The 11,729-nt window shown below is 42.8% G+C and overlaps 1 long non-coding RNA gene across 1 annotated transcript in view; it reads left to right on the top strand.

Annotated features, from left to right (window-relative positions):
• The window catches only part of LOC117605858 (uncharacterized), a 145,081-nt gene that overhangs the window by 60,709 nt on the left and 72,643 nt on the right, over window positions 1–11,729 (top strand). The gene's annotated exons all lie outside the window — the stretch shown is intronic.

The raw sequence follows: 11,729 nt of genomic DNA, 5'->3' as shown, positions 1-11,729 counted from the left end.
GGAATTTGGCACCAGTTTCTCTATATACGTCGTCAATTTTCCATCGTTTCGCAGTATTTCTCGATGGATTTTGAGTCGAGAGGGTAGTTTTTGAACATGACTAGTAATACTAATATGGAACTCTAAAGTATATCTCGATAATTATCTACATTTTATTTCTATTTTGAAACACTTAATTAGACCTGTTAGACACTTATTATTTTTTACTTTATTTGCGCAGATATCACGTATAGAATTTTTTAACTCTAGATTATTTTAACGTATCCTGAGGCATGTAACAATGTAAAGTGTCTTGACTCCATACTGCGCGAAACGTCAACACCGCGTTTCACTAATATCAAGGATAATTTATTTCAATAACCATTTCATAGCATAAAATCGATACATTATGGCACTAATTAGAATGTCATTATAATATCAATATAAAGTCGTCTTCATAATCAGCGCGTCTATGCTCGTATCTCGACCCATTCGTTACCGATGATCATAACATTTTCGTAGAAGTATCGTAATACCCGTCGATCATGATTTATCGCGCTTTTCCCGTGTCGTACGACGTGCCGTCAATGACTAGAACGAGTCTAAAGGAAAAGTTGAACGATTCCGATAGAAAGTCAAGCCTGTTCGTACGACACGAGCTCGAGTACGCGATTAGCGGAAAAATATCGAGCCGGTCGGAAAGATGGCGAGTCACGCGAACCGCTCGTTTATAAATAACCGCAATGAAACGAGGTGGAAATTTCTCGGTTGACGTTTAACCCCTTTCCGTTGGAATCTAAAAGTGTGTACACGCGTAATCACGCGACCGTTCGTTTACCTATCCAATTAACCGAGTTTACTCGCCTTGCGAGCTCGATTAATTACCGGAGACACTCAGCACCGGCTGCGTCTTCGCGCTTCCGCGTACGAACGCTCGCGGATCGTGGCAAGAGGACGCGGAAGCAAGCGGAGCGTATCCCGCCAAGGAAATTAAATACTACTATATTTCAGCGTCAAAATGACTCGAGGCGAGGTGAGCTCGCGTTCACCTTTCTCAGATATTTTTCACTTCTCGGCATCGTGAAGAGAACGAATAAATCCGTAAGACGTTAATTGCATTTCGATCGTTACACTTGGAATTACACTTGTTGGCAGGTGTCATCCGAGTTTTTATTTGCTGTCAAAAAGACATTGGTACACCGAGTAAAGTAATTGCGAGGATTCCTCTCGGAAGGGTTAATTAGTGGGTTCCCGTCAATATTGAAAATTGGTCTTAATCCTTAAGACCTGGCGGTTGTACGAACCGACGTAGGCCAATAAGCAAATGGCCTTACAACCTGCGAATGCCATATAAACCCTTTCGGGAAAGCCGGTTTTTCCTGGGGCTGTGTTTCATCGAATCAATTGGACAAATGAATTGCACCACGGGATACCTTGACCCCGTGCTCGTCGTCGAGGACAATAGGTACTTACAATTTGTTCTGAATTTTTTCTTCTACGAAACAGGAAAGTGGTTTTGATATATGTTCATTTATAAATATTTATCGTCGTTCAGCTTTCATTTTATAGATGAATAACGATCCTTTGAACTGGTTATCCCTGCGAATTACCCTTTCCATCGTAACGCTGTTTTTACAGCATTGTCTTGGCGTCAATAAAGATAGGATTACTAGGGCATTGATCATTTCGCTACCTGCTTTCGTGGATCGCCTTTTACTTTTACCTGCCTCGACAGGTTATTTACAGAACCGATGCTAGTGAGACCCAATAATCGGTTGACAAGGAAATGAAAACCCAACGCGTCCAATGAAAATGAATGTGGTCGAAGTGAATGCCGTTTGCGGAAATGAACCATTCAATAACCATTCCTGTGTTTATTACACCCCGCTCGTAGTACAGTTCAAACAAGTGGGATTTAAATTTATTTTCAAGGTGTTGATTATCGTATCGCAAACATAGGAAATTAAGTTCAATAATTAAAGTTAATTAACCGGATAGGAAACAGTGACCGATACAAAATTCTTGTTACCGTTTGTTTTATCGCATAGAACGTTCTGTGTTCCTCTTTCAAAGGCTGCCAGTCGATATATTAACGGAGCTTAATCTTCCCGGTGAATAATGCGAACGCATCGAGTGTTTAACGGGGGTGCCTCATTGTCACGGGAAAAAATGGCGTCCCATTATGTCCGTAATGGGCACGGTGGCTGACTATTTGATATTAATAACTATCATAAAGCCGGACTCGTGGCTCCTTCGTGCACTTACGAGGCCAACGTCTGAATGATGCTTTCCATCCACCTTCTGTCGCTTACTAACAGCACGAGACGACGCGAGTCGTCCCGTATAAGCGACCACGTGCATTCGCGCCGATCGTTCCTTCCTTCGAGACGGTGCAGCAGGTATTTTCGACCAAATTTAGCCAGCATTTTTATATCCTCTGACGGACGCGATCTGTCGTTTTCGCGGTTCCGTTTTTTTACGGGCAGACGCCTTTGGTTGACTTTGATGTCGCGTCATTTTTTCACCCGCTGGAATTTAGTTACGATTAATCGGGTATAATTATTTAAAGGAGTAGAATTAATCTTTCGTAAAACCGGGTTCACTCTCGAATCCTCCCGAGAATATTCGCGTATTTAGCAAAAATACAATCCCACGGAACTAGCAACTGGATCCCACGCAAAAATAACGCAACGATCGCCTAACAACCCGCATGGGTGAACGTGTTTTCGCACAGCCATTAATCTAAAAGTCTGCGATAGAAGTTTCATCGCGGGAGTGCGGTTGCAAGCTCGCGAAATACCGTATGCACCTACGCGCTCGTTGCCGGAGCCATCAACAAGCCAGACATTGTTTCGTTCGTTCATCAGTCACGCTCTCCGCGGTCATTACATTTAATTAATCGTTAATTGTAAGATCGAGGGGGAAGAGAATCGCTCGATTCGTTGCATTGTCACGGTCAATGCCGTGTTTCCATTCTATTCAGAAAGTTTTTCTAATATCGCCAGTTATGTGTCTGGTTTCTTCATCGAAACTGGTTAACTACTGAATTCTTTAGAGTCGTGTTTACTTCAGGTACAAATTTACGAGTTAATAATGTTCCTGCCAATTGTTCTTGGAATTTTACCTTTCATGGACTGGTCTATTGTTCGTTTTACAATTGGAGGGAGAGGTGATGGAGGGTCGTTAATACGTTGGAAATATTCTTGAATGCTCGCTGTACTTAAGAAGGTTGATAACCAGAAATTTACGAGTTTCTATAGAAACTAAAGTTAGTTTATGCTCTGCACTTGGTCACTTGTACTAGTTAATCTAACTTGTAGGTAAACGTTTTTCTATTGTTTGCAACCAACCAATTTATCCTTACAATGGATCGAATGAAGAAGAAATATTCTCTTATTGAAAAGCTAGATACTTTCAAATTATAAAAGTAATTCCATTCTGAAGGAAGGATGATTCGGTTAGAGCTCATAAAACAAGACTAGAGGAGATACTCATCTGTTTCTCGGTGTGTGAACACACGAAAACACGGGTTACCCGTGGCCACCGGTGTCTTTGCGCGAAAACCCACATAATTGGAAATGTTCACGGAATTTACGGGGCCACTAAAGTCCTGTTACGATCCGTTTAGAACAAGGAGTTTTCACTCGTTGGAGCCGGCTCGTAGGATGGAGCAAAGGGGACCGACACGCAAAAGTTTGTCGATCCCGTGGTCAGATGGAACGACAAGGGAAAGAAGAGGAACCGATCCGAGCGCTAGATCTTGTCTCGAAGTCATTAGGAACATGACGATCTCTGTCGGTCGGTCGGTCTCAATAGTCCTGAGTTCCCGAGACGCTTCGATTTCTCTTTCTGGCGACTTCTTCAGCTTTCTTACCTGCCGTCGCAGGTGCAAAACACGATAAGAAAAGTTTTGATCTTGTATTTTTAAACATTTTCTGTTTACCCTTCCTCCACGACTATTAGGCTCACTAATTTTATTAAAGATAAAGGAATAATTTTGAATGGAGTTAGTATAATATTGATAGTGCGAAGCATCGGATTGGAAATTGATTCAGAATCACAGAAATGCATGAACATGATAAATACGTAACTGAAAACAAGTCGCTGGTCAAAAATGGAAGGTTCAAAGCAAAATCCGACCAAAAATGACAGAGTAGCGGGCGGCTCGAGGTGGCTGAAAGATAAGATTTCTACTAGCGATGCAAGCTGAGATAAGGGAAGATAGGTATCTATGAGAAGGATCGCCGACAAAAATATTAGGGAACGTCCGTGGCCCTTCAAACGGTTCACGAACGGGTCTCCGTGGAAAATGAAAAATCTTCGGAATATGATAATAAAATTTATTTATCTTTTTTCCCTCTCGACCGTGCGCCGAGCTGCTCATTTTCGGCTTGAATAGCCGTGAAGAAGAGCCAGTCTGCGAGCGTACCGCGTTGGGAACAATGAAATATCTTCTCTCATTTTCCTGGAACATAGAAGAAGAATCGATGATATTTTAGAGAAAACATTTGTCGTGGTTCGTGGACCTTCGATGATCGTTTTTCCGCATTCGTGGAACGATTTTTCCTCCTCACCTCCTTGTTCTTTCATTCTTTTACGATTGTTCCTTCAACGTCTGACAAATCATGATTATTGTCATTTTTTTTCTGTTCTACCTATTGTTGTATTTTTCACTGCAGTATTTGATGGTAATATTACGCGGATAATTTGGTAAATTCGTTTCAGCGATTCATTTTATAGATTTAATTAGTTATAAATGTAATTTTGGAGTGTAATATCGGAGGTCGAGAAACAACAAGAGACCCTCATCCGACCCTCTAACGTTCGAAGGAAGTTGTCGCTGGCGAAAGCAATGTTTCTCGCCGGGCGAAAGGGGTTCTGGCATCTAAAACAAACTCTTACCCCCGGCCGCCTTTATCCGCCGTATTTTTCGCTGACAACCTCCTTCTAGCGGCTTGATTTACGGCTCACGTCCGAGAGGTGAAAGAAAAGAAAAAAAAAGGGAAAAGAGAAACGTAGGCGAAGAGGAAAACCGTTTTTGGGAAGCATTAATATTTATAGTTGGCCACGTAGCTAAAGCATCATTTTACGAGAGAATTTACAACTACACGCTATTATTTCGTTCAACGTTTCGTGACTTATTCGAAAATCAAGATCGTTCCTTCTTATGTTATTCTCGAAACAATTGGAACAAGAGGCGCGCAGTAACGAGCAGAAAAAGGAACAATTAACGTAATGAGGTACGATTTTAGATCAGTAATTTTGAAGAGGTCTGCAATCTATATAAAAAATAAATTAATTGGACGAGGTCAGCTCTTGCGTTAAGAAAGGTTTTTTAATTAAGTTCTTGAGTCGTCGAAGCTTGCCTCTCTCGAAATCAATAGGTTGACCCGCAGGATTGTACAAAATAAGACGAAGAAGGGTTAATGAAAACAAGTAATCGATGTACGAGGGTGATAAATTTTTATTAGCCGTTTCGACGGATCAATTAATAGAATACACGTGTAATCATCGCGTTTACGACTTATGGAAAATTATTGCCGGCGACGATGTAGGCGAAATGCGAAACATAGGGGTGGGCGAACGAGACACGTCGTCCGTTGTTCGTTTCACTTTTATTTGTGTCGATGTTTGTCCGGCCCACGAACAAAAACGATTCGTTAGGCGACTTACCCCTACGATAGCGGCTCTCACCCCTAAAAAATGATCGTACACCCCCTAGTGAGCAGCAGATGCAACTTCCCTCGGTCTATCCCTTGATCCGAACTATGTAGGTGTAGGTATACACCTCCACCCTTCTCGTATTTTGCTCTTTTTCTTTCTCTCCTCTCCTTTTTCCAGGATACCACATTATTATTGAACCTTCTTCGAAGAACATCCGATTAGTCGATTTTCTTTGTATCAGGGATTCTTCCTAGAATTATTTTTATCTTTCGTTTCAAACTTTCCACTTGTTATCTTACGCAATTAATACAATATCAATACTATTTAAAATATATGTAAATAATGGTGAATGCAGTTAACATTGAAAACTCTGAAGTGTCACAGAGGGGTAGAAAACGAAACGGTGCTTTCCACAGAATCGTGACACAAGCAACGAAACTCGGCGGAGGAAAAAGAAATGAAAATGATGATAATTACGTGGAGAGGGCAGGTTAAGACAAAGGGTGCATCGTAACTCATCGGCCAACTGCCACGCCCTATACTCATTTTCGACATCTTGGTCACGTAGATCCACCTTGTGCACGCCCCTGTCGTCGGCAGGTTTCCTCGAGCCGAGATCTCTCGCGAAGACAAGCAGACTGATCTTGTAACCGAACGCTCATTACGCTCGAAGATGCAAGATAGGTCCTTCGTTTTCGTTTCTTGCCGTGCCGCCACCGAACCACTGTCTCCTCGGTAATTAAGTTAATTATGTAAATCGTTCGATTTTTCTCTTTGATTGTCCAAAGCGTAGGCATTACTCGTACCAAGTTCAATAGAAGATACCAAATATGATCTTATCAATAAATAAAATTAAAAATAGCGTAGATTCAGACGGAGCAACTGGATAATTTTTAATAAAACATTTACTCGTTCATCCGCTGTCCCGTATCGTTGTCGATCCATTGTGTCTGGCAAATGAAGAACAGCAGATATTGAGTCGATTGGTATAACAAAGAAGAGTGCACTCAATCAACTTAGTAGCATTAAGCCTACGTCCTACTGCAAAGAGGACACGACAATGCATCGTGTAACGAATCCGAATATCAACCACGATATTATTTTTCTAATCTACACGATTCGTCTGATCTCTTCGATTGGCAAGGAAGAAGCATCCTTTCCCATAACGAAAATCAGCTAAAGTTGATTAATTAGCTTGGTTTTCCAATTAGCAACGCTTCGAGGCGTCCGCGATCGCATCTGTACGTCCATTAAGGGAGGAATCGAATCTTTTCGATTCACTTCGCATCGGGGAGGACGGAAACGAGGGCTAATTTTCTTAGGATGAATCTCATCGCGATCAGAGTTGTCTCGGGGCCACCGGAAAGACCGCTAATGAGAGAACAGAGGTAGAGGTAAGGGGAGAGCAAATCGGAGATGAAAATGAATTGAGCGAATGGACTTGAAGTGCTCCCGAGTGGCGGGAAGTGAGCAACTCTGACGAGAGGAGGAATGCCCCTCTCTCGTTCCGGAACATCCGACGCAATCTAGCCGGCTAACTGGCTCATTTCGAGCGATTTCTTCTCTACCAACGATCCAACCTACACCCTGCACTTGCATAACTACGTATCTTTCCATATCACGTTGCTTCGTCGGTTAACCCTTTCGAAATTTGTACTCGATTCGATTCAACGTTCGGAAGAATTTTATCTTACGCAACCACGAAATCGTGAGAATCGTGAGAATCGTTCGTGGCTAAAAGAAAATGAAACTGAATTCTAAGTTTCTTAAGCTATGTATCCTTGTATTTTTTGATATTTTTACTCGTCTTCGTGCAATGATCGTTAGACCCGGCGATCAGCGAAAGGTAAACGAAACGAGTGTTTCGTGACATTCCACGTGAAAGCTGGCCTGCCTGGCCGATTAATCATAGACTCGTCCAAACGTTCATAATGCAGCTAATGGCTCAGGATGTATGCGCCCGAGTGCAAGGTGCAAGGTTTCTTAGAACGGATCAGACAGAGCACGAGCATGTTAAACAAGTCTCGAAAACTATTTACCATCGATTAAAGCGATGCTGCTCGTGCAACGTGTTGTGCAACTTGCATATAGGAATGCAGTTGGCATTCATTCATGGTAATAATAAAAACGAGACAGAGTAAATTTCCTTAGAATTTTTTCATTTATTAATCGGTAACAATATGACATTTAAAATAACAGATTCGTTCAATTTTTCAATCTAACTCGATTTATCGACTATAATTAAAAATCCTTCGGTTTCGTTCGCTGCATGCCTGTTTCATGAACGCATTAACATTCCAAGGTGCATAGAAACGGTCGTATGGCGATTGGTCGGCCACAATAACGCCGATCGGACGTACCTGTCTGCACCATCGAGCAAGAAGAAGGAGAGAGGTCGAGAACGGGACACACGCAATCGTGTGGGTGATGACTAATAGATTTCGTGCTCTGGCCCATCCATCTCGCGTTCTCGAACTGCCTCGACACAAATCGATCTTGCCGAGCCGGTCGCGTCTACCAAACGCAGCCAGGATATCGGCTATCGATAGATCCTTCCATCCAAGTTCGAACCCTCTCTGTTCCCCGCTACGTTTTCCACCCCGGATGCATTTATAACATTGGCCACGGCCCTGAACCGATCGTTCGCGAGAGATCGGGACGGTTTGTCATTATGGATGTTCTCTATGCTCGATCTTCTGTCAGACGACGGGGAAAGTTGTTCGGCTGATGGTTCGGCCGAACGATCGAATCCTTTTCGAACCAGTCGTTCCACCTTTGAGGATGTATTTTTAAACGGCGATAGTATTTGTTGGAAAAAGATATCGTTGATTTTAATATGCTGTTACATTATTAATTATCAGGAATTATCGAAATGTAAAATTCTATTGATCCTCCCATGGAAAGAGTGTCAGTCTCGCTTAACCGTATTCTTCAATTAGTAAATTCGTCCCGTCTGCCAGAATAATAAATTACACGTCGTTAGTCCGAGCGAAGCGGGCTCGTCACACGCGCCCAAACACGCAAGAAACACGGCTGGACAGCGTGGCAGGGAAACGGTCGATTAAAGGAACGATAAAAATACCGTGGCAATTTACGGGCCGACCCGCGGAATAATTGTCATCGACGATGTCCCGTGGCACCGTGGCGCCACTACGGGCCAATTAGCCGGTGCAATTAAAGAATTACGCGCCGAACGAGCCGCGTGCTCCTCTAATCCTGCGAACGGTTCAAGGCAGGACGTCTTCCGAAAGGACTGGTCCCACCGTTTCTCCGCAACCGCAATGATCCTCGAACGAACAGGACACTCACGGTGCCAGTAAAATCGACCATTTACGATTTCCTGCCACGCATAATGTGCTAGACGTCTCCATAGTTTGTCGTCGCTACGACGACTGCGTTTCACTTCTCTCTGTTCGAGAGAGGAATTTGTTTGATGGTTTTTGTTCAATGATTTTAATGGAATATGAAACGGGAAGTATCAGGCGTTCGAGTAATTGCTGCTCGTTTATTGTGGAACGAAGGAGTTTGAGATATTCGAGCGTGCAATTAATACGATGCGATATTCTAGCAAAGACGACGTTGTTGAAGAAATTACGAGGTTCGAGGCTGCCCCCGTGTCGTTCGCGGCAGCTCGTCCTCAAGATTTACGTACTTGAACCTCAGGAATACCAATAAATAGCCGATTCGGCTGCGCCGAACAATGGTCCAGCTTCGCTTTCCTCGCAGAAATCTTCGCCACGACTATCTGGCGTGCCTTGAAATACGACTCGTCGTAAATATTTTCCGATGGAAATATTTTGTCACCTTTATTGCCGCGAGCTTTTTGTTTGATCGTAAATTCGGTGGCCGGCCGTGTTGTCGAGAGCACAGGTACCACTTTCGAGACATCTTCGGATAGTAACCAGTCGATAGTTGACTGTTTCGTTGTTCAGGTAGCTTCCAGGCTTCCTGTGAACTGATTTTAAGAATCATCTCGATCTTTTTACAGCTTATTGGTAATTGAGCCAAAAATTATCCGATCGCTTAACAGTATTGATAACAAATTTATTATTTTTCATATTTAGGATAATTTTTCAATCTTCCTCTAGAGTGAAATTCAAACGATTTCAAAGCAAAATTTATAAAAAGAAATTATTTGACTGTTTTTGAAACTTCATCTAAGATTGTTTCTCTAAGAGCTGCACCACGCGTTGACAATGAACGGATACACAAGCGTTAACCCTTTCAATATTGATCGAACGAAAGGATTACATATCTGTTGATCGTGACGCATTATTATCTCACCGGTAATTTATTACCAATGATAATACATTTTCGAGCAAATCATAAAAATACCAGACAGGAGGTTGCGTCGTAAATAACGCGACGTCTCGAACAGCGAGGCACAGGATCTTCGGAACATCAGTTTCGACAGCGTTTACGAGGGGATCGTAAGCTAAATGGCCGAAAGTGAATTCCAGGTGTATACTTTCCAAAAGTTAATGACACGGACAAAGGAAAGTCAGAATGCCTTAAGTGTCTCTGTCCCCGTCGAAGGTCTTGACTTCTGCCTGAAAGTTAATTGGTCGTGATCAATATTTTATATGCTCTTTATATTATGATCTCGCGGTTTGTCTCGTACCGCGTTAGTGGCGGGAATCATGTTCAAATATAAGATTTTTCAATTTTTCGGATACCACAATGAGAAGGCTGGAATTTTTTTCATTTGAAAATAATGTGTAAAAATGGAATAAGGTTCGATGATCAGTCGATACGCGGTTGCGAGTCTCGTGAACAACCCTTGGGTCGAAACTCGAAGCACGCAGGATCGGGAGATAGAGAAGGGTTGCAAACAGGACGGGGAATCCGAGGAAGGAAGGACTGGACTCACGCCGAGTGGGAGTGGCGTGGGTGTGTCCAACACACTAGCTCACACGATCTCCTATAAACTTTACACGACACGATGTAACGACTGCCGTTCGCGCGTTTTATAGGGATCGGAGGGGGTGATCACAGAGGCAAAGTTTGGCAGACCGCGAATAATGTCCTTGTTTCCCCCTGCGGTGACCAAACATCGACACCCCTTAAAATCGACACGAGATGCGATTCATGGCTATGCCAGTGAAATCCCCATGAATTTATTCTCAAACACCCTCTTCTACTCATTTTAGAGAAACTTTTCTATTCATCGATAATTATTTTATTATTGAAAAATCTCTGATGCTCTAAAATACGAAAGGGTCTCAATTTCAAGAATTTCAAATAACTCCTTAGAAAATTGAATTTTTTTTTACCAACAAAATGAACAATGTGTTGTATTGGAATTTCTTTGCACATCCTTCCGTGTGTCAAATAATAGAGAGAAAAGGGAAAGTTCAAATGCCAGAGAATAATGGCGAACGTTTTTGGCTACTTCAAGGTTCGTCCTCGAAACGTGAACATAAATCTTGTTCAACGTAGCCGGAACGGGCAAATAGCTTCCCGAAAGTGCCGTTTGCGGAATCCTCGGCGACTGCCATGCATTTCACGACGTCTGTTTACGTTTCTCGTGAAAAATCGCTTTCCTATTTACACAGCGCGTGTGGTGGGCACATGGCGGAAACGGAGCACAATGACCGAACCTACCCCAGTGTTCAGAGATTTCTCGTGTCGGAGCTCCTGTTAAAAACGCGGGGACTCTTTTTCCACGCTTGCAGCATGGAAAAACAAGAGCCACGGTCAAACTTTGCGGCGCGATTCGAGCTTCGAACGCGACGAAACATTTACGAGCAGAGGAAACCGTCGAAGATGAAACCAGAAACACGTGTCCACGTATGTTACATGGTTTTCTTTTAAAGTTAGCGAATGGGAGAGTTTGTCGAGTGGTTGCGCAGACGTTAAATTAAATCTTCACTTGAATCTTTGCACCCTTCGGTGCAATACCGTAAATTGAAAGATCCGGCATGTCAAAGAAGGGCGTTCGAGGAAGAAACTTTTGGTCTAAACAACCCTTCCCACTACAGAAAAGAATATCTCGAAAGGTTAAAGCAAGAAACCATAAGTCCCTGCGGTACTCGTAGTCGTTGGTGACGTCTCAACTTTCGTCGAAGCGGAACCCACGGTGGTAT

The sequence above is a fragment of the Osmia lignaria genome, chromosome 2, assembly GCF_051020975.1.
Source record: "Osmia lignaria lignaria isolate PbOS001 chromosome 2, iyOsmLign1, whole genome shotgun sequence".
NCBI classification, from domain to species: Eukaryota; Metazoa; Arthropoda; class Insecta; order Hymenoptera; family Megachilidae; genus Osmia; species Osmia lignaria.
Note: the sequence above shows the minus strand (reverse complement) of the source record. Positions and strands in the feature narration are given on the sequence as shown.